We start from the raw sequence: 24103 nt of genomic DNA on the forward strand, positions 1-24103 counted from the left end.
GCCATAGCTTGCCTGTACTTGTCTATCTCCAGCTGAGTAGAATGCCACTGTGACCTCCTGCCTCTGGTGGTTACAAACTCCCAGGCCTCCTCTCTGACTGCCTCTCTCTCTGACTCGTTGGTGGCCAGCTTCTTCCTTCCTTGAATGTGGAGTACTGATGTTTCCTGAATCTGACTATTTAGGAACTCATCAGTTTCTCTAATTCACAGTGTCATCTTTACTTGCCCCTCCAATCAAAGAATCTTCTTTTCCAGCACAGCAACCAACTTGCATTTCATGCATATGAAATCCCTTCAGTGTTCAGGCAGGAAAGAGAACTTGTCATACCCATTGCAGGTCACCACCACTGTTCCATCCCTGGCCATCTTGAAATTCCATGTAAAGCTGAACCTGGAAGGAAAGCCTCTCATACTGCCTCTCTGAACTTCCTTTCAAACTTTACTGTTCGCTGCATCTGTTGTGGCTATCTTGTCTCCTCGCAAGTCAGTGGAAGTTAGGTACCTAACTGCCATTTGTACCTTTGAAAATCTCCCTCAATATATTTATTAATTATCTGGAATAGGTTTGGGATGGTTAGCAACTTTATATCTGCACTTAGGTTTTCTCTTCTCCAAGAGAGGAGCTAAAATGGTAATATCAGTTGATACTGATCTGCCCCAGGTGGTCTCTGTTGTGGGGCATTCGTACAGTTCTTTTCTTTTGCCCCACCTGTTCAGTGTGCCCAGGAAGCCACTAGGACGGATGGCAAGACAGTTTGGCTTGCAGCATAACCAATTTGTTGGTTGAATCTCAAGTCTGCACCTCTTTCATGAAATGAAGCTGGCCAGTCCCATTATTTGGCTGAGACTGGAGCTCGGAAGAGAGCCAGCTGCTTTAAGGCTCATTCTAAATAACACTAAGGTGATGGTGTTGGGACAGGGTAATCAGCTTAAGAGAATAACAGAGAGTTTCCCCCTTTGTTTATGGAGCACTCCTAGATTGTGGAACTATTAGGCCTTGGACTTGGACAGCTGCTGGATGTCCATATAACTGTTGCAGCCAAGAGTTCTTTTTCCCTCATGTGCACTTATATAGGTTGCAAATTTTCCTGTTCGATACAGACTTTACAATAATTATCCATGACTTTGCCACTCTCATATTGAAATACTTCAATGTACTCTACCTGGGGGATGAAAAGCCTGTGTCTTAGGCTATGGCTGAGGAACACACAGTGCAGTTCTGGAGCAGGGGGCCTCTTGCTCCCTAATCTTGATCCAGTTGTGTACTGGGCCCATCCCTCAGCTAAGTTATGTCAGTCTAAGTGTTGCTTATGAATACCTAGTTTATAAAGTATACAATTTATAATTTCATATTACACTTCTGAACCTTTCTGTAATTTCTAGGTGAAGAACTTTTACTCTTGGGATTGTCAACAAACTGATTCCAAAGGTGGCCTAGCTAAATTTGTACAGACTTGTATTCCCACTGCTGGATATTGGACATCATTAGAGAGAACAGGGAAACTTGGGTATCCCATACAGCATAATGAAACTCCCTTGGAAAGAAGGACATGATACAAAACTTCCCAAAGAGAAAGAGAGAGAGAGAGGTTGATATGTTGAAAGACAGACAGGATGCTGCTATGGTGAGAGACTTCCTTGGAAAAAAAATCCTTGAGACCTGGCTGGGATTGTAGCCTTGAGTTGAACAGCTGAGAGATAATTTGGCTAAGGACGCCCAGAATGAAGAGACACAGCTTTTGAGCAATGAGTCACACAAAAAATGTAGCCTTAAAGGGAAGTGGAAGCAGGAATAATGAAACAGTCAGAAAACCCTGTCAACAGTGAATCTTAATTATTTCCTCCCCAAAAGGGCTGTGAAAAAGCTGACTGCAGTCTGCATAGCCATTGAGTCAGCTGCCATACCTGAGGGATCTTAGTGTTACAAGGGTGTCACAGAGTTTGGGGGAGACAAGGCCTTGCACCCCCAGCTTTCTGCAATTCACCATGACTCTCACCAGCCAGCCAGTAAAACAGAAGGTTTATTTAGACAACAGGAACACAGTCCAAGACAGGTCTTGCAGGTACAGACCACAGGACCCCCTGAGTTAGGTCCATCTTGGGGGCCCCAGGGAGGCCCGAGCCCCATCTGGGCTCCCCTCCATTTTCCCAGCCAGCTCCAAACTGACTCACCCTCCAGCCCCTCCTCCTCTGGCCTTTGTCCCTTTCCTGGGACAGGAGGTTACCTGATTCCTTTGTATTTTGCCGCCCCAAGCACGGCAGTGAGGCAGGCTTCGGCAGCATGCCTGCAGGAGGTCCGCTGGTAACGAGGATTTGGTGGCATGCCTGCTGGCGGTCCGCCGGTCCTGCGGATTTGGCGTACCTGCCGCCGAATTGCCGCCGAAGCCGCGGGACTGGCGGACCTCCTGCAGGCAGGCCGCCAAAGGTAGCCTGACTGCCACCCTCACAGCGACCGGCAGGCCGCCCCCCGCGGCTTGCCACCTGAGGCACGCGCTTGGTGCGCTGGTGCCTTGAGCCGCCCCTGCCTACAGTATTCAGAGGAAACATTAAGAACAGTCACACTTCATCACAAAGGGGTAGATGTCATATTGAGAAAATTAACTGATAGTCATTGTCACAGCACCAGTACACCCCATCCCCCTAGGGGTGGGGCAAGGGAGTGGTAGGCCCACAGTTAAAGCTAATAGGGCTCCCCCAGGCTGGAGGGAAGCAGGGCCCACTGGCCAGAGTCAGTGGTCCAGTGGACCACCCCCATAAGGGGGAAGCCAGATAAGGGGACCCAGGTTCCCTACTCCACCAGTTCCCACTACAGGGCCCTGGTAGTGGCAAATGGGTTCACCACTAAGTCAGCAGGGAATCTACCCACAACCCACCAACTGCTGCTAGGACACTGTCTAGCCTCTTCCCGGGCTACTTCCTGCCATGACTCCTGCAGTTGAAGTCAGGGTGTCTTCAGAGTGTCTGAGTTCCTCAGGTGGTGACTGCAATCTCCCTGGGGCATCCACAAGTGCCTGGGCCTTGACATCTCCTGCACCCACAGTCTGGAATCCCGGCCGCTCCTCAGCTGGAGCCAGCAAGGTGCATCCTTCCTCCTTGATGGCCACCACAGACTGAGCTAGGCTGCTCCCTTTTATACTGCAGCAGCAGTTGGCGCATGCCCAGCCGGGTCGAAGTGCCCTGGCTTCTGCTGCTAAGAGTGCTGCTTTAACCCCTTCCGCTCCAGTGTGGGGCCAGTACACCCCGTCACAGTCATACTAAATGTAACATGCTGCAAACACCAGTGAGGACAGAAAAAAAAATAGAAAAGTCCCTGAATAAGTTAGACCCTTAGTGAATATAGATGCTGTGAGTGTCTGTGTAAGGTGTGTACTTCTGGGCTCCCCAATTCCAGAACTTGAAGGAAAGTCAGAAAAGAGAAACAAAATAAATGTAGGTGGAAAGAACAAAATATGTTTAACTTGACTAAGTGGTGATGAGCAGGAATAAATCCAGTAACAGCAGTCTCTGAGAAATTCAAAGCCATCAACATGGAGGAAGAGGAATGGTTTTAAGGTGTCCACAGAGATATGAACTAGAAATAATGAGATGGCACTGAGCACTGGAAAAAACAGGCTGAATATCAGGAAAAATAAATTATAACATATTGGTCTATTAGGCTGTGGAATAGTTTTCCACAGAATGCGTTAGAAGCTCCATTGATAGTTTCTTCCAAAGCAAAACTGGACAAAGACCTACAAGTATATTGTGGGGATCAATCCTGTATTGCCAGGGACATACAGGCAACATGAACTAAAAGGTCTTTACCAATTCTAGTATCTTTGATTTTTTTAAATTATTTTTTTTAAATACCATTCCAAGGCTATGCATGCCCCATGTGGAGTGAAGTGTTGATGCACCCTGCTGAGCTCTTAGTTTCTATACACACTTTTTATTATCTTCCTCACAGTGTTTAGTCAGTCTGGTAAGTCAGACACCTCTTTGGTTTTAGATGCTGACACTGGGTGAATCATGCCCCACAATAATACTTCAGCTTCTAAGGGAATTATTTTATTTTATTGTTTTAATGACTGAGGACTTTGGAAAGTGTGGATATGGTTCTTTTGGGAGTTATGTCAGTCTTCTCCATTTTATGGCCAGAATTAGGCATTCAGAGGGTTAATTCTGAGATCACAAAAAGTTTGGATTTGCAGCAGTAAAAAATGTGTAGTGTTGAGCCTTGTTAACTACCATTGAAAAGAAAAATTGAGGCTGTCTCCAACAAATTACAGGTAACAAAATTCAGAGTGAGTGATTCCCCCAGCAATCATTAAAGGTAACAGTGCCTCCAATTGATCATTTTGAAAATAAAGTGAGAATTACTAAAGCTCCACATAGAGTCAGCATCACTAAGATTTTTGGAAATGTGTGTGTGTGGGGGGGGGGGAGTTTTTTGAGGGGAGGGGGAATGTTGGGTTGTTTTGTTTTTTTTTGTTTTTTTGGCTGTTCCTTTGTCATTTGTTCTTCCCTCTTTTCTTCCTTCTGCTGTCAGGAGAATTCATGGAAAGATACTTTCATTCCTGGTCACCTCTGGAAGTCAAAATAACTCTTACAACTGTTCAGGCAAGGAAGGAATTTGAAGTTTTATGGGATGCTGGAATGCCTTCTTTCTCAAATGATACGCCAGTTCTGCCAAAATAGGATTAATGGACTCTTTGGGATTATGGGGAGACTAATGGTGCAGGACTGCAGAGCAAGGCAGGCTGTCATTAGCAGGCTGTGGCTTCTGTGCCCCTATGTTTCCCTCCAGACACTCCCACTAAGATTGCCCCAGCCTTGCTATATTCCCAAAATACAGAAGTTGCAATTAATTTACCTAAAGAGAAAGAGAGAGAAATCATCCCATGTTAGAAAACAAACTCTGACTCAAGTTGGATAAGATTGAAATGAGTTGTTTATTATGCTGATTGGTTGCTGAATTTCTATTGTGGATGTTTTTGAAGGGTTGGGTTGAGGAGGACTAAATTATGTGATCGGTTTACAAATGTCAAAGGTTATTTCACAGAGCCATTAATGTGGCTAATATTGTGTTGCTTGTCCAGCACTGAAGGACTCTTTCTTTGCTTAGGCTTTTGGACGATCTTTATAATAGTTTTCCTGTCCCATTGTAAGGTATGGTTTGTGGGTTGCCTAGAAGGGCTGGAATCCATTAGTGGGAATGGACTCTCACTTCCCACACTGTACTCTCTCAAATACATCTTCTTGGACCTCCATTGACCCTTTGTTTTCCATTTCATTTTTTAAGTCACTGTCATTCCCAGGTGCTCACATCCCAGGGAGCAATTTGGCCTTGGGCAGGACAGTCTCAGTTCTGCCCTAATTCGTTTGATTGATTGGTTAGTGCTAGTAGCGCTTGTGTACCTGCTCTTTTAAGGTGTGGGAGTCTTATTTTTCATTAGTTTGTGTTACATTAAGCACAATTGCCTTCAGCTCTGTTCTATTCCTTCCTAAAGTGCTCTGCTCCTCCTCCTAGATTAACTCCCACACTTCCTATGCATATCAGATCTTCTCCAGGTCTGTGTGTCTTTAACACTGCATTCCACTCCTCCTCCTTATCCTGCCTCTCTTCTCAGGAGATGGCAAGTACATTAATGACAAGATTAGTGCTATCCACTTTTCCTTTCACTGCTCCCTCCCATGCCTTCAGCTCTGTCCTCCTTTTCCAGAGATTCCAAAACCCCACAGCCTGCACCCTTGACCCTTTCCATTCCAGTCTCCATGTACGTCCTTGTTTCCTGTCTCATGTCCTCCCATTTCCTTAACTGCTCTCTCTCTTTTCTGCCTGTTTCCCCGCTGCCTTCAGGCACATTCTTCTTTTCCTATGCTAAAGAAATTGTCCCTCATAGCCACCTGTTTCTCCAACTACACTCCCTCTTCCTTCTCCCATTTACCCTCTGGCATTCTCAAGCATGCTTTATACGCCCTCTACATCTGATTTTTCTTTTTCTGCTATTTTTTTTCTGCTTTAATTCAGCTTTACTGACAGAGCCCTCACCGCAGTCACTGGCACCCTTCTCCACGTCCAGCTCTTTAGGTGTGTTCCAGAAAAATGGTTTTGGTCCTTTCAATAGGGTTAGCAACTTTCTATTTGCAGAAAACTGAAGACCCTTGCCCTGCCCCGCCCCTGACACCATGCCCCTGCCACACCCTTACCCCCGAGGCCGGGTTCCTTCTCCGAGGCCCCGTCCAAGCTCACTCTATCCCCCCCTCCCTATGTCGCTCGCTCTCTCCCACCCTCGTTCATTTTCACCGGGCTGGGGCAGGGGGTTGGGGTACAAGAGGAAATGAGGGCTCTGACTGGGGATGCGGGCACTGGAGTGGAGCTGGAGATGAGGGGTTTGGGTGCAGGAGGGGGCTCAGGGCTGGGGCAGGGGATTGGGGTGCAGGAGGGGGTGTGAAGTGCGGGCTCCAGAAAGCAGTTTGGGTGCAGGAGGGGGTTCAGGGCTGGGGTAGGGGGTTGGGGTGTGGGAGGGGGTTCGGGGTGCGAGCTGTGGGTGGCACCTACCTCAGGCAGCTCCCAGGAAGCGGCCAGCATTTCCTTCTGGCTCCTAGGCAGAGGCGTGGCCAAGTGGCTCCGTGCACTGCCCTTGCCTGCAGGTGCTGCTCCCACAGCTCCCATTGGCCATGATTCCTGGCCAATGGGAGCTGCAGAGCCAGCACTCGGGACGGGGGCAGTGCGCAGAGCCCCTGTGGTCACCCCATGTGTAGGAGCCAGAGGGAGATGCTGGCAGCTTCCCGGGAGCTGCACAGAGCCAGGCCTGCCCTGCTGCGGGCGGCCAACCAGACTTTTAACAGCCTGGTCAGTGGTGCTTACCGGAGCTGCCAGGGTCTCTTTTCAACTGGGCATTCTGGTTGAAAACTGGATGCCTGGCAACCCTACCTGTCAGACTTCACTTTGCCACTATATTGTGGTTTTGTGATTTATTTTTAACTGTAGTGTGCATGGGCTCCAACTGTCCAGTCATACATCTGCAACTGTCTCTCCAGCATCTCCTTCTGGGTGTCCCAATTCTGTCCCAAACTCATTGTGTCACAATCCACATTTCTTTCTCCTAATCTTTCTTTTCTCCTCTTTTTCCTATTATTTTCAATAATGGCACTGTCCTCCCATCACCCTCACTCATAACCTCACTGTCCTCTTCAACTTCTCTGTCATTCCCTTAATACAGCCCGTCACTGTTCTTTCTCCTTCTATAATAGCTCTAAAAATCCATCCTTTCCTTGCTGTCCTGACTACAGTAGCCTCCTTTCCACACACACACACCCAACACTTATTTTCCCATCTAATCAAATCATCATAGCAAAAATCATCTTATTTGGTGCTTCCCCATGCATGTCACCCCCATCACTTGAATTCCCTCCCTGGCATCCTCTTGTCCTCTTTATCAGATGTACAATGGTCTGCTCCTAGTCACACACCTCTTATTTTGTATTGTATTAATTCAAAATAGACTGGATTTTTATTAATTGTTTGTAGCTCACCATACACAGTTTATATACCGTACTGAGTTTGTAACACTTATATCAATATGCTAAATTTACCTTATTAATTAACCTTAATTCTGGCATTTCCTAATTCTTGTTTGACTTTGCAACCTTACTGTTTGTAATGTAGTTACACACAGACACACATGTATATACACGCACATATAGGCTTCTCTCTCTGTAGGTGTACGCATTTTATATATAAAATAATTATGGCCAACTACATCCCTGGTATAACTCCACTGAATTTAATAGAGTTACATCAGGGATGAGTTTGGCCCAATCTGTAATGCTAGCTATTAGGACCTCTAAGTGTGATGTATGTGCTTTGCTGAACTGCTATGTCTATGTCTCCGCACTCATCTCCATCATTAATCTCTTCATCCTCCTTAAAAAAAGATGTGACTAAACCTCCTGGCAGATGTTTAAAATTAGTGCTAGTGAGACAAGCTAAGAGAATGTTGGTTGCACACTGTCCAGCTGTTATATTCTAAGGGGTGTGAAAATATCCTTACCTCCCACGTTCAGATGGTCATGCTGTTCTAATATGTTGCTATCTAGATGCAGTGAGATTGGTACAGTGGCTAAGTAATGCAGAAAACCATTGCTTGGTTTCCTGTATCCAGGTAATATTTTAATTTTATTTTAGGGGGATCAGAATGAGGCTGGACCAAAATTTCCTCCCTTTTTTATTCCTTGTGCCTTACAGGTTCTGACTGGGTAGTTGACAAAATTAATATATAACTTTAAGAAATGAGCAGTTGTGTTATCTCCTACTTTTTAATTGCACCAAGAAATGGAAAGAAGAGAAATTAAGAGTAAAATCGCATTCCCTTTATTTTAGCACTTTTAAAGGCACAGAAGTCTATAAAGTCTAAGACTATATCATAGGATTGGGGTGGGGGGGGGCGTTGGTCAAATAAATGAGCTTTAAAATCAAGACATGTCCCTTTTAATTCAGTTTTCTATAAAATTGTGGTAATCATTGAAATGTCAATGTGCATTTGAGCATAATCACTATCTGAAGATATAGCACTGAGCACACAGTTAATTCTTAGCAGATAATAATAATGAACCATAAAGTATTGAATTTGTGTAATAAAAACACGATTTACTGAAAAAACAAAACAGACATATCCATAGACTGCTATAGACAGGGCTGTATTCATTACACTGAAGAATTCTGCCATGATACCAAGTACTGCATACAACCTGGCACCATCTCTTGAGAGAATTACACCTACTGGTTCTGAAAAGTGAAATACCTGCAAATTAGGGTTTATAGGATTCTGCAAGATTTTATGAGGAATTAAGGAAATCTGCGTTATGATGCTGTATAATTTTAACCTTCATAGTAAGATCTTCTCAGAATCCAACAGAAAAACTGCACTTCTTTGCACTTGCCACGTGTAAAATAATTTTGTCATGCAGTATTGGTTTAACAGCCTGATAAAGTAAATTGGTTTAGTTTGTGTCATCATAAACATTTTTCAGAAGATGTAATTGATTAAACTAATTTACAGATACAAGTAATACACATTTTTGAAATCCCAAGTTGTCATTGCTAGATCAAGTAAAGGGTCTAGTAATTTCTTTTAGGATGTATAATCAGTGCTTAATTTGTGCCAGGGCTGAGCCCCGGCACCTCTAGGCTTGGCAGTTCATAGTTCTGGCACCTCTGGGCTTGCCGCATCAGTTATGAAAGTAAAAAATTTTCTTGAGCCCCGGCGCCTAAATGCTTAATCCCCGGCACCTCTTACAAATAAAGCACTGTATATCATGGGACTCAAAGGATCATTATAAAATATTCCTACATTGGAGGCTTTTTGTACTCAGACTACAAACAGATCACACATAGGTTTTGAGATTTTTTTTGTCAGCATCAACAGGACTTGAACTGTATTGAGTACAATACCAAATATGGGTGCTCAGGGCAGATTTCTAAATTGTTGGCATTCTGCATTAATAGAATTGCAGTGAGTTCTGTATGCATTAGACTAAAAATAGCCTTAAATTTGTGTCCAGAACAAGATTATTACTAACTAACCTCTCCCATAAGACATGGTTTCCTTTCTAACCTTTATTTAATGCTTATTCAACAAAGATGTAGGGACATCCCATTGTTTTACCAGGAGCGAAGATCTGTAACTAGCTTATGACTTCACAATGTATCCAGTTATAGAAGAAAACTCTAGGAATTTCACCGGCCAGTGGTATTACTGCACCAGTAACCAATCACCAGTGAAGATTTCTGGCACTGTTTCATGTTCTCTTCTTTCATGCTCCTGTTGTGACTTCCAGGGGTTTTTTTTTTTTCTTGCTGCATATGTACCAAACTTACACTGTTAATGGTTCATTAACCACAGCATAAGAACTTAAAGAACATAAGAACAGCCAAAGGTCCATCTAGCCCAGTATCCTGTCTTCTGACAGTTGCCAATGCCAGGTGTCTCAGAGGGAATGAACAGAACAGGCAATCATCAAGTGATCCATCCTCTGTTGCCCATTCCCAACTTCTGGCAAACAGAAGCTAGGGGCACCGTCTCTGCCCATCTTGGCTAATAGCCATTGATGGCCCTATCCTCCATGAATTTATATAGTTCTTTTTTGAACCTTTTTATAGTCTTGGCCTTCACAACATCCTCTGGCAAAGAGTTCCACAGGTTGACTGTGTGTTGTGTGAAAAAAATACTTCCTTTTGTTTGTTTTAAACCTGCTGCCTAGTTCTTGTATTATGAGAACACTTCCTTATTTACTTTCTCCACAAATCATGATTTTATAGAGCTCTATCATATCCCCCCCCCTTAGTAGTCTCTTTTCCAAGCTGAAAAGTCCCTGTCTTATTAATCTCTCCTCATATGGAAGCTGTTCCCTACCCCTAATCATTTTTGTTGCTCTTTTCTGAACCTTTTCCAATTCCAATATATCTTGTTTGAAATGGGACAACCACATCTGCACGCAGTATTCAAGATGTGGGCGTACCATGGATTTATATACAGGCAATATGATATTTTCTGTCTTATTATCTATCCCTTTCCTCATGATTCCCAACATTCTGTTAGCTTTTTTTGATTGCCGCTGCACATTGAGTGGCTATTTTCAGAGAACTATCCACTATCCACAGTGACTCCAAGATCTCTCTCGAGTGGTAACAGCTAATATAGATCCCATCATTTTATATGTATAGTTGGGATTATATTTTCCAATGTGCATAACTTTGCATTTATCAATACTGAATTTCATCTGCCATTTTGTTGCCCAGTCACCCAGTTTTGTTAGATTCCTTTGTAACACTTTGCAGTCTGCTTTGGACTTAAGTATCTTGAGTAGTTTTGTATCATCTACAAATGTTGCCAACTTTAACCTTTTCAATAACTGAACAACATCCATAAAAATAAAATGAGTCAACACAGCTCACAAATTCTTTCAAAGTATGTTATTTAGAAGTGGTTTAATACCAGCGCAAAATGATAACTAGTAACTTATATTTCTGCATCCTCTATTACACCATCTCTGAGTGGCTGTGATCATTATAGCAATCCGTTATAGAAATAGTATACAGATGGGGGAGGGGGAAGTGAGAAAGAATGAAAAAGATGAGTTGTAGATCACAAGAGCAGAAAATACCAACAAAACCTGTAGTCCAGGACTAGTAAAGTCTAGGTTTGTAGAGGCATTTGTGTCACTAAAATTTTTTTAGTCTCGTTGTCTCTCTCAGATCCTCAGGGGGATCTGTACATGTGCATCATGTAATTTATCACACCATTGGCTTGGCAGAAGGGTATCCATAGCACCGTATCCCCAATCGTGATCCTTGAAGAGAGCCCCCCGTGCAGTTTGAGGGCAGATAGTTGGACAAGGGAGTGAATGGTAAGAGGAGGTTCAAAACACATTCCTGCTACACTGACCCTGAAGTTCCATTGAGAATCTGTTGAAAAAAATCTCACACTACAATTACATTTCTGTGCCCTCCGCCATGTACATACTTCATGTAGACTTCTAGGTGTAGTTTGTGGTGGAGTAAACTCCAGTGGAGCTTCAGGTCTGGCCCTACACCAGTTCCTGGCAGTGGTGTGGAGGTTAGGGAGCATCTGTGGTGATAGCCATAGCTTCATATGGAACACCAGAGATCTATGGATCCAGGGGGGCGAGAACTCTTTTTTCATTTTGTGAGGTACCAAACTCCACCTCACAAAGGAATGAATTGGAGAAAACTACACACAGAGAACTTTGCAGAGATTTCCTCCTAGAACCACGCTCCATTGTTTTTTTCTCACATAAAGGCAACTAGGCTCATTATTTCATTTTTATTTCTTATTAATTGCTGTCTTTATAGCACCAACAGTGTGCTAGGCATAGCCAAAGTCCCTGCCCAAAGAGCTTTGTCTACATAGCAACTTTAGTCTGTAGTCTTTTGAAAAAGCATGTAGGGAATACCAAATAGCTGTCCTACACTCAAAGGCTTCTTCAGCCAAGGAAGTCACCACAACTCTTGTGTGTGGCTTTGATTCCTAGAGATTATGGGAAGTTCAGTTGTCTGTAGGCCTTAAGAATGTATGTTTAAATCCTCCTGGACAAGTACAGTAACTCCTCACTTAACATTGTAGTTATGTTCCTGAAAAATGCGACTTTAAGTGAAAAGATGTTAAGCGAATCCAATTTCCCCATAAGAATGAATGTAAATGGAGGGGTTAGGTTCCAGGGAATTTTTTTTTTTTGCCATACAGTACAGTACTATAGTTGGGAGGTGCCCCCGCCTTACCCCACACAGGCACAGCCCACTGGCTAGGGTGACCAGACGTCCCGATAAAATCGTGACCGTCCCGATATTTCGGTGTCCGTCCCGTGTCCTGACCGATCTTTGGTCGGGACGCATTTTGTCCCAATATCCGCCGGCAGCACTGTGGTTGTTTTGTTTTTTTTGCTCTGCCGGCGGGCACCCCCCCCCCACCATGTGTCCCGATATTTTCTTACCCTCATCTGGTCACCCTACCACTGGCACTGGAGACAATGAGGCAGGCAAGGAGGCTGAAGGTGCTGTAGGCTAGGAGAAGCACGTTGCGCAGCAGCAGCGGCAGCTTCCCCTACTCTGCAAGCACCAGGGGCGGAGGGCTCAACCCTCAGCCCACCCACTCCACCCCTTCCCCCAAACCCCCACCCTTAACCCACCTCTTCTTCTCCCCCCTCTTTACTTTGCACACCGCATACTCACTCCTCCCCCCTCCCTTCCCTGCCTCCTGCCCGCGACAATCAGCTGGCTTGCGACATTCAGGGGGCAGGAGGGAGGGGAGAGGAGCGAGGACTCGGCACGCAGGCTCCTCCTCCCTCCCCTGCCTCCTGCCCACTGCAATCAGCTGGCTTGTGGCATTCGGGAGGCAGGGGAGGGAGGGAGGGGGAGCCTGCACGCCGAGTCCTCGCTCCTCCCCCCTCCCTCCTGAACGCCGCAAGCCATCTGATTGCCGCAGGCAGGAGGCGGGGGAGGAGGCGGAAGGCGCTGATCCATGGGGTCTGCTGGCGGATGGGAGGCACTGGGGGGGGGGCGTAGGGGAGCTGATGGGGGACTGCCAGCTGTGGACAAAGCAGGCAGCCAAACGACGTTATAGCGAAGCATTGCACAACTTTAAATGGAGCATGTTCTGTAATTGAGCACTGACGTAAGATCAAAACAATGTTAAGCAAGAAGACATTAAGTGGGGAGTAACTGTAGTGTATTTTGGGGCTGAAGGCTGAACGCTGGGTCCTTCAAATAGAAAGTACATTGGTTCTGACTGCCAAAATGTGGCAGTTCTGTCTAGGTAGAAGCCAACAGACATCAAGCTGGTGTCATTTTCTTTACAAATCAAATTGGGGAAAGGTACAGAAAGTAGAAACCCAGAAACATTAATATGTTCCCTTTAGAAACCAGGCTGACAGCACTAGGGCCTTGGAGCCTGGGTAAAGACAATGTCCCTGGAGAAAAAGGCTCTTGCTTTGTGGTAGAGGTGAACTGATCTTTTCACTGACTTAATGCTCAATGTGTCCATGCAGAGACATGATTTAGATTTTATAAGAAGATGCTAAGAAAGGAGCAGTTCTCTTGATGAGCTCCCCTGGCTGAGATCCTGGCATCATGTGTTAGCATTCTTGCTCTGGCTCCTAGATCTTCTCCCCTGTGCCTGTTGACACCCTGAACCAACTATTGTAAGCAGCTGTTCATCTTTCTGGAAGACTGATTTATCTTTGTAAGTTCTCTAGAAACTGAGCCCCTGTTACAGTAAAAGGGGCTTGAGGAATGCAGGAGGTGCAAGGAATAGATTCCAGACAAGAAACCAAAAAGCCAAAGAGACTCAAATCTCTCTTAAGGGAAGAAATCTCTTCTATTTATGTTTGCTGTCTGCGAACATGCATACTTTCCCCTGGCTATATTGAAGTGTATTGAAGCCATCATTATCTTGCCTTGTGATAAGAGAACTGTCTAAGTTGTTGATCACATCTCAATTGCTGATATATGCTTTGGACAGCTTGTATGGCTACTAATGCTGCTGGACATGAAAAGCCCAAATTAATCAATCATACATATGAGGGTTCTATCGTCACCATCATCTTGATAAAATTCCTTGGTGAGGTAGGACCCTAGGAGCATTGTTGGTGACATTCAGTGATCAGAATAATTAAAAAGTCATCCCTGGACATGCATCAGTGTCAGGAACTCACACGGATTTATCTATGTGAAGAATGACAATCCATTTTGAAATACCACATACACATTTCCTCTATGTCCCTAAAAAATGGATGAGACATTTGTGACATTATTTGAAACTTTGCCTTCTAGAAAAGGAAGTTCTTGGTTATCAAAGATTAGCAGTCTTTTTCTTGAAGACAATTGTTCAGACTGTCCCAGAATAAGAAGAGTTTAGTAATGAGCTATGTTTTCAGAGAGGCCTGAGGACCAGACTGTTAGCGTGTGGGTCACTGTGATTTATAGCCCTCATCCATTTCCTTTTTTTTAGGGTCCTAAAACAGTAAGAGGATTGAAAATCCTCACACTTTCAGGACCAAGGAAATCTTTGCCACCCATAGATGGCAAAATGTTACTGAAATATACCCAGTAAAAGAAAGCTGAATACGTCTATAATGGTATGGAATGGAAAGGTACAAACGCTGCACTTGGAGGTTCTGTCAGAATGAGAAGTGCTGACTCCATAGTGACCAGATTTACAGCAACTGCAATGACAGTGCTACAGTAATGGAGGACACATTAGCTATGGCCTGAAGAAAAGCTATTACATAAAGCCTTGTGCAAAGCTACAGGCAATTCAGGCAGGACTATAGAGACAAAGGCCTAAACAGAACTCTGTGCCACTGAAAGACTGTCTGTCAGATTGGCTATTAGCAGTTGCTTGGGTGGGTGTGATGTGGAGTGTCTACCTGATTTTCTTGTTTTGTCAAAACTGGCTTACTAAGCAAGATGGTAGCTGAAGTTCCTAGCTACTCTCCTGCTGACCCCTTCGAGCTGACAAATCGCTTTTGGCACTGTTGAAGCATATGGGCCCCACTATTATTGGAAGCCTTCAAATGGATAAGTATTTGCCTTTAGTTCTTATTTAGCTTCGTGTGGAAGTGTGAGAGGGGTATCTTTTCTTGTCCTAAATGCCAACAGGAATGGCTGTAACTATCTTTACTGAGAAGCAGAAAAACATCTGGGGCAAAGGACATCATTAAGAGAGGAGACTACATGAAGGGGCAAAACAATTCTTAATTGATGATAGGTTACTGCTGCAGCAAGTCTATGAAGAGAGAGTGAACAGCAACTTTGACTTGACTTAGAGAGGGTGTCAAGAATTATGTGCCTTTAAAACTGCACAAAGTAATAGGGCTTATATAGTTTGGCATTTTGTTGGCTTCAACTTCTGCAAACCTGAAATGGGTCTTAGTTGTCTGCTGTAAAGGCTTTCATATAGATACGCTCTTGTTCTCTAATTCAAATCATATCTAAGAACTCAAATCTGCTATTGTTAAATTCTGTGTGCCCTACACTCTCAGTAGGCCAAATCCATAGGTCCTCATTCAGCCTGAGGAAGGACCTCAGTTTCTGGCATATTCACTTTTACGGGAGTTGAGACCACTCAATACATCACACATATAGAGTGAAATCCTGGCTCCATTAAAGTCAACGGTAAAACTCCCAGTGTCTTCAATGGAGCCAGGATTTCACTCTTAGCTCCAATGACCTAAAATGCATGATTCATACATTTTATTAGTTACACCTTCATGGTGCAGGCAAAGTTGTAAATATAATCATAATAGAATTATATTTACCTTAGTAGTTAGCATCTTTAAAATTCACAACCGCTGTAGATTGATTTTAAATCTTCTTAATACTTCTGGAAGTTTACAATTTTCTCATATAACTTCCAAAATCATTTCTTGCATCAATCAATCAATCAATCAAATAAACAAAAACCCTAATGTGTCATAGTAGATTTGGATTTAACATGAAAAATTGATGCACAGCAGTGATAGCTAGTTTTCTTGTAACCTTCTGAATTCCATTTTTCATAGCTTTGTTTTCTTCCAGCTTTACTATATTGTTTCTTATTTGAATTTCCACAGTGTGGGTTTGGGTGATGGAAATCAGGAGACATGAAAAACCCCAAGGGAGATGATTCTATATCCCTAGTTATTTATCTTGGAGCCTCTCAGACCACAGAATTACTGTCTGATGGAGGTAATTTGTTCTTCTGGGCATTGGGTTAAGAGAAGACTTTAACTTTTCAATTTCATATTCCCCAGCTTTTCTCCTTTGAATGTTTTGTATTAGGAAATTGTAATGACATTCGGTGAATTGTTATTGAATGGGAAATAAAAGAAAACCCACTGTTTTGTTTATTGTACCAAGGAAAAAACCAAGCAGGGTGTTTTTCATTTTAACAGTGTGAAAAATGCTTTTTAATCACTGCAGATGTTAGCAGATTTATGTTATGTAAATTGTGTACGTTAATGAAATTCCAAAATGTTGTAATAAGTGTTTATTCTGTCACATTTTATTTATGTTTGTGTTTCAAGATGTATGGAAGATACAGAAAACTATGGAATCATAGTAAACCAGCCAGATTTAAATATAGTTTTCAAACTATTGAGATGCATTTTAATTAAAACTCTTGATAAATATATATTATAACTACTCTAAGGGGTTCTGGATATTTGTTTACTGATATAATTGTCTTTTAAAATATTTCCATGTAGACAAAGCCTAAGAGAAATACACCTCTATCCCGATATAATGCGACCAGATATAACACGAATTCTGATATAACGCGGTAAAACAGTGCTCTGGGGGGGTTGTGGGGGGGGGGGGAAACTGCGCACTCCGGCAGATCAAAGCAAGTTCGATATAACGTGGTTTCATCTATAACGCGGTAAGATTTTTTTGGCTTCCGAGGACAGCGTTATATCGAGGTAGAGGTGTATTTCAGAACAAGTGAGTGCATTCTTAGGACTGTGGGATTTATGCCTAATTTTAGTGGTATAAGTAGAGTAGGGTTTGATTCGCTGTCTCACCTTTCCCTCAACACTGATAAGGCCCCTCTAAGTAAATAGAAATAACATTAATTGAAGAACGATTTTCAGAAAAATTATGATTTTCTGCACATTATTGCATGATGGATCATCCCTTTGATTCTCTTCCACAAACCTCATCATGATATCAGAGTAAGTCCAAATAATTAAGAATTTATGTGCTGGACCTGTTAGCAGACCATGTTTACTGTCATCATGAAGTTAGTCTCCAAAAGAAAGCAAGTTGTAAGGATTGCGGCATTTGTGGTACATAGCATATGTATCATACTTGTGGAAATGCAGGTTATACATGGCAATGACATTCTACAGCCAAACTGACATTGGGTGCCATGCCTTTTACTTGATAGACAAGCATGCTACACATCATAAAATGCTACGTACCCCACCACTTTTTGTGTGACAGTTTCCTTTTCACGTTGTCTTCTCACACGTCATTCTCAATCAGTTAAAATGTTCAGATTTCTAACTTGAAACAGCCACTTGTTTTAATTAGTTCATTCATGGAGTGAATATTAATGAATGAATGAATGAATGAATGAATGAATGATAACAGGACTTGGGTGTAGACCCTGGAGATTAGGTTAGAGTACCATGTGTGAAACCCTGGTCCCAGTGAAGTCAATGGGAATTTTGCCATTGACTTCACTGGAGCCATGATTTCACCTCATTTAGAAAGTATCACAATCCACGTAATGTGAAAGAGTGCTAGATTCGGCATTTGTGTCTATGAGTTACCTGAAAGTGTAGTATTAATATGAAAAGTGATCATGAAGTAATGACTCTGTGTATACAGAGTCATCTGAGCAGGCTTGTGGTTCCTGTTTATTCCATTGTATGTATGGAATAAGTTATGCTTAAGATATTTATGCCCTGTATGCCTGTCTGAGACGATAAGACAGCTCAAACAGGGCTAAGTCCTCCCACTTTTACTCAAACCATGCACTATTTTGGAGATTGTTCAATGCAGTTGTAGAAATCATACAGAGCTTGCTTACTGTGAAATTCTTACTGCCATAAATTAACACATGGTCTGGTGTGAGCCCCTGTCACAGGGTGCTTTACTTACCGCTGGAGTGCCTCCTTCTGGCCACATCTGGGGGTTAACTCTGCCAGGCCAACGTATCTTCCTGTGGTTACACTCCATCACTCACTCTGGTCTCACTCTCTTGGAACTCAACTGCTCCCCTCTTCATGGCTTGGCCCTCTGGTCAGGTCACTGTAGTCCTCCCTTTCCAGGATATCAAAGTCTCTCAGGAACCACTGTCCCAGGCAGTCTTCCCATTCACTGCTCCGTAACAGTGGCTGGTAGGGCCAGGCCCACCCTCTACACTGGGATCCAGCCCAGGGATCCTACAACAAGCAGTCAACGTCTGCACAGTCCTGAACTTTACTGCTGTGTCCCTGTGCTACTTCCTACCTGAGAGCGACTGCAGTTGCGCTCTCTGCAGCCTCTTGCTGCTGTCAGCTACTGGGCTTTATACAAGCCCTTCCCGTTCCTGTCTAGCTGAGCCTTGCACCCTGGCTCCTCCTCCAGGTGAAGTCTAGTCTGTTAATTGACCCACCTGGCCACTTTAACCCCTTGAGGCCTTGGGTAGGGTGGACACCTCATACAGCCCTTGAAACGTTCCTTGCCTTTGGGTGATATGCATATGTTTATCTGTATATTGTATGTGAATTTGCTTTCTTCCTTTTTCTTTTTTTCATAATTTGTTTTTATCACATTAATGGATTCATTCTGAAACTACATTCCCCACTCCATGTAGGTTATATGGAAAAACAGGCTTGTCACAAAAATAAGTATATCTCACCTTGGTAATTTGATGAATACAGTCATGGGCTGTGCACATCCTTTTTCTGAAAGGCTTTAGAGAAAATAAGGCAAAGAGGGAGCTAGCAGAACAAACAAGTTAGTTAGCGTACATTGACTGGTGAAGGCAAAGCTTATATCCCTTCTTTAAAAAAGTTTGATGCCAAAGTTAAAGCTGCCTTTGGATACTTACTGTACGAATGCTACAGGCACTTGCTCAGCAGACAACTCATGCAGATAGTGACCTTGACAGCATTTCAGGGATAATATTTTCACAAGGATGAACTGTTCTTGAACAATTTCTTCAATGAATTAGGCACAAACAAGCTTTCTGTCAGGATCAGGCATGTAAGTCTTATCATTTCTACTCTTTAGTCTGGAACAAAGGTGTTGTTGTGCCCAACTAAAGAAAATTCCCACGCTCCACTTACATAAGTGCTCTCTGTCGTTCTCCACTCCTTATGTATATCAGTTCCCCGAGTCCTGTTTTCACTGTTTAAGGAGGAAGTATGGGTTTTTTACTTATTTCTTTGGCATTTTTAGCAATAGCATAAAATTATCAATCAATCAAGAACATGAAAACTGCAGCCTTTCTTCTTACACTAGAGGATGGAGCATAACACTTTATAATATGTGGGAATTGGTTTTAAAGCATGTCATTTTGAGGGGGGATGTAGTTATGAAAACTATTAGGCTGGTGGTGTAAATGCTACTTACCTTCCCAGTTCTGTCTCCTATATTCGAAGATATTGTTCTATAATCACATCATTTTTGTAGGATTCCTCTGTCAGTGTTCCAGACCCTAAGAGAAAGACTAGTAGTATCATAGAAATTTAGGGCTTGAAGGGACCTTGAAAAGTCATCAAGGCCAGCCCCCAGCACTGTGGCAGGATAAATAAACCTAGACCATCCCTGACAGGTGTTCGTCCAACTTCTTTTTAAGTGCTTCCAATGATGAAGACTCCATGACAACCCTTGCAAGCCTATTCCAGAGCTTAACTACCCTTATAGTTAGAAAGTATCTAGAGATCTGCCTTGTTATTTTTTACCTTTGTGGAATAAGATTGATTTTCCTTACCTTCGCATCTCACTCTGCAGGGAGTAGCCTTTTGCCACTGTGTCCAAACCTGGTTACTCACCCAATCTGGTTTTAGAGAGATTCACAATTTTTAGAGCATGTACAATTATGTACACATCTCTAATTATTATTATTTATTCTTTTGCATCTTTGAGTGCTACTGGAATACAGTCAGGATCAGGGCTTCATAGGCATTGGTACAACATTTAGCTGAATAAAAACAGGCTCTGTCCTACAGAGTTTACAATGTAAAGAAACAAAAAAGACAAAAGGGGGATGGAATGCAACAAAGAAGCAGAAATCAAAGTTCTTCCACATTATGGTCCTGATGTTATGCCTGTGCTTAACTTTACTATCATATGTAGTTGAACTGATTTCATGGTCATAAAATAAAGTATGTGTTTTCAGGATCAGAGCCCAAGTTATGAAACCAATCTTTGCATTCTACTATGCTCCACTTCTGTATAGGAATATATTGTACTGTAAAGTGCAATATATAGATATTTTTAAGAATTACTATTTCTAGCCAATAGTAGAAGAATCTTCTCCCCCATGTTTACTTGGTAAATTGGTCAGTTTACCTTCTTCCCGGCCCTGTAGCCAGTACTGCAGCTGGGTACAGATTTTGCAAATATTTGCAGCAGGAATAGTGAGCTGGCCAATAGGGTAGGGTATATGTATATTAATACTCAGATGGCCCGCTCACTTCCCCTGCTTCAAAGAGAAATCAAATAAGCAAGGAACTGAAGCTCCCATAAGTAAATTACGGCTCTGTAGTTGAGAACAGGAACCTTCACATTTGTATTTAGCAACCCTAACTTTCAGCAAACCATCACAAACTTATTTTTCATTGCAATGTTGCAGAATTTGTACATTAAGTATAAAGAAATTTCATTTTCTAAATATTTAGGGTTCCAGTTTATCTTTCTTTCTGTGTATCAAGCTGGAGTTGTTCTACTGACTCAGAGCTGAGTTTCTGCTTTATTAGGGTATCACAATGGGAAAGACAATATCAGTGTTTTAGTGTATTGTAATTGTATTACTGCAGAGCACAATATTGGGGCAATTGATCATTTTTCATCTCTTCCCCTTGTGAGTTAGCTGTTGACAGGTCACCTTGCTTCATACAGAGACTGATTGATCTCTCACCACATGGAAGTGACAGGTGCTTGTTAAACCCCCAGTGGGGCTTACTTCAATCTGCAGTGCTTTTCCCATTTAAGCACCTCACCCTATAGTGTTTTTAAAGACTCTGTCTCTTGGTCTTGATCTTAAACCAGCAAAAGAAATGAAATCTATGAAATATACCCAGCGTTCAGTGTTTAATTTATGCTACTTTACTATATTGTTGTGTGACCTCACGGTCTCATTCTTCCCTTTCTTGTAGGTTAGCACAGCAAGCAAAGTCGCTGGCATGAAGACACTGGCACTTGCTCAATAATAACAGAATGTGTATTTATTATTAGAGGAGGGTTCAGAGGCAGCCCCCTCCTGCTCTGGTGGTACTTCTGACTCCACCTCCCCAGGCAGGCAGCAACCCCTTTGTTTGATCTTCCTCCCAGGGTTACTCCCTGGATCACAAGGGTCCTTCCCCTCAGGTGCTGCTTGACCCTGTAGAAGTGCCACACACTGAGACCCAGTAACACTGTTACAATAATATTACAAACACGGTGTTGGAAAGTGAACTGAGTGCTTGCCTGGGGATAATTTTTGTGTTGTTGTCTATATTAGACTGTCTGTAAACCCACATTACATTACATAGTATTCAAAAGAAAGCCTAAAAAGACAGCACTGCAACTTAAAATCTTACAAAATCTCTTAGATGAAAGCTCAAAAATATTGCTTTCCCAGAGGATGAAATTAAAGTTTGTGCCACTTTCTTTAACGAATTATGCATTCGTGGGTATAAAGAATACATTTTCCGCTGAACAGAAAAGATATCTTCAGTCTTGGTTGTTGGTTGTTGTTGGGTTTTCTGGGTTGTTTTTTTTTGTTTTTTGGTGGTGGTTGTTTTTTGCAAAAATGGTTTCAAATCATAGATCTGTATATTAGCCAAAAGGTTCTGTGCTTCAGGGGTTTCTAGCACAGGATATTTTATGAACATTAGGTTACTGAGGGTCCTGTCTTTTACTTTGTTTTCTCTACTTCATTCTTAGAATTACTCATTCTTCTATAACAGCAGAAATGCTAATTAATTGACATAGTTTATTTCTCAAGTAAGCACAGCTTGGAAGCTAATACTAGTCTGCATCCAATTTAGAATATGCAGTGTTGTTATAGCCGTGTCAGTCCCAGGATGTTAGAGAGACACCTTGTCACACCTTGTCTCTAGTTTAGCATGACTTTCTTATACATCAGAGACATTGTCTTTTATTTTCATAGAGAAATTCCAAATACTCTGAAGCAAGTGTTAGCATATACTATGGATTTTTCTGTTGTGATTCTCTGGTTTAAGATATGGCCTGATAGAGGCACAATGCAATAAAGCCTAACTCTTTATGCTACATTGCAAATCTTGTGCCTTCTGCTTTTTCAGAGGCCATAGAAGGAAGTTTTTTTTTTTACTTTATAAAAGTAAAAAACACTTATAATTTCAGGTGTCTAAGAACTTTGAGAAAATGAGATTTAGATACCAGCTGCTGCTAATTAGATTTTTCTTTCTTGCTTTATCATCTGAAAGATGTACAGTGCAATCCCATTTATCTGAAAGGCCTGGGGGACATCTGAAAGTTTTGGAAGTGCTATTAAATAACAAAGCGCTAAGTGGGGGACACATTGTGGCTTCAGATAACTAGAATTTTTGGATAAAGGCAATTCAGATCACTGGAATTATGCTGTGTGTGTCTATATACATATATTCAGGTTGTTTCTCATAATTGTGGAGTGATGTACTATTCTGAAAATAGATTATTCTAAAAACACCCCTCATTTTTACTTTCCTAAATTATTGGGGCTATTTATTTATTTATTTTAAATTTACAAACTGATTTGTAGACCTCTGTTGTAAACTCTGCTGAATCAGTTAAGATTTACTTTTACTATTAAAGTATGCCATGGCTGTGGGATAATATTCCAATTTAGCAGACTATTTACGTGGGTGAGAGTAGAACAATACATAAAGAGACTATTCCCATGAAAGTTTTCCAGGCGGTCAGACTAGATGATCATGATAGTTCCTTCTGACCTTAAAGTCAATGAGTCGAGTCACCTACTTGCTTAAGTCTTTGCAGGACTGGGTCCAAGTGCAGTACAGACCAGACTCTGGGATAAACCTGTGTGCCAAGTATCTCCATGAGGCAGAGAGGAAGGAATCCTCCCCCACCCAGCATGAAGCAGCAGTGCAACTGCCCCAGGAAGGGCTACTTCAGCACAATAGAGAAATGTTTGGAGAAAATTAATTTTTGTGTTTTTAACCATCTGTGAAAACACTTACTTTTTTTGAATAGTTTTTCAGTTTATGATGAAAATGTTCATAACCTTTAGCCACCCCCTGCTGCGTATGGGGAAGACAATAAAAATGACAACATAATCCATCTAATCACACACCAGATCCTATGAGGTTCTCAGTGTACAGTTAAATTAATGGGAATTGAGGGTGATCAGCATCTCCAGTCTCACTGGTGTAATGATGTAGAAACACAGAGGATTCTTTCCTGATCCTGCTGACTATTTACAGCTCAAAGTATGTGTTTACCTATCTTTTAGATTCTTATATTTTGCTGATCAGCAGAGCATCTAAGCACCTCTCAAGTAGCATTACAGTGGCTACCAGTCATATTCATCTGGCCCACTTCTAAATAAAGCTACGGTATTTGATTCTTGTCTCCTGTGGTGGGAATTCACCACTCTGTTCCTGAACTTCAACACAAAAACTCACCACCATCACTAGCCACTGTTTGTGTAAGGGTACGTCTATACTTACCTCTGGGTCCGGCGGTAAGCAATCGATCTTCTGGGATTGATTTATCGCGTCTTGTCTAGACGCGATAAATCGATCCCGGATCGATCCCGGAAGTGCTCGCCGTCGACGCCAGTACTCCTGCTCCGCAAGAGGAGTACGCGGAGTCGACGGGGGAGCTTGCCTGCTGCGTGTGGACCCGTGGTAAGTTCGAACTAAGATAGTTCAACTTCAGCTACGTG

Source organism: Terrapene carolina, unplaced genomic scaffold (assembly GCF_002925995.2).
Source record: "Terrapene carolina triunguis isolate 2854851 unplaced genomic scaffold, T_m_triunguis-2.0 Scaffold68, whole genome shotgun sequence".
Lineage (NCBI taxonomy): Eukaryota > Metazoa > Chordata > Testudines > Emydidae > Terrapene > Terrapene triunguis.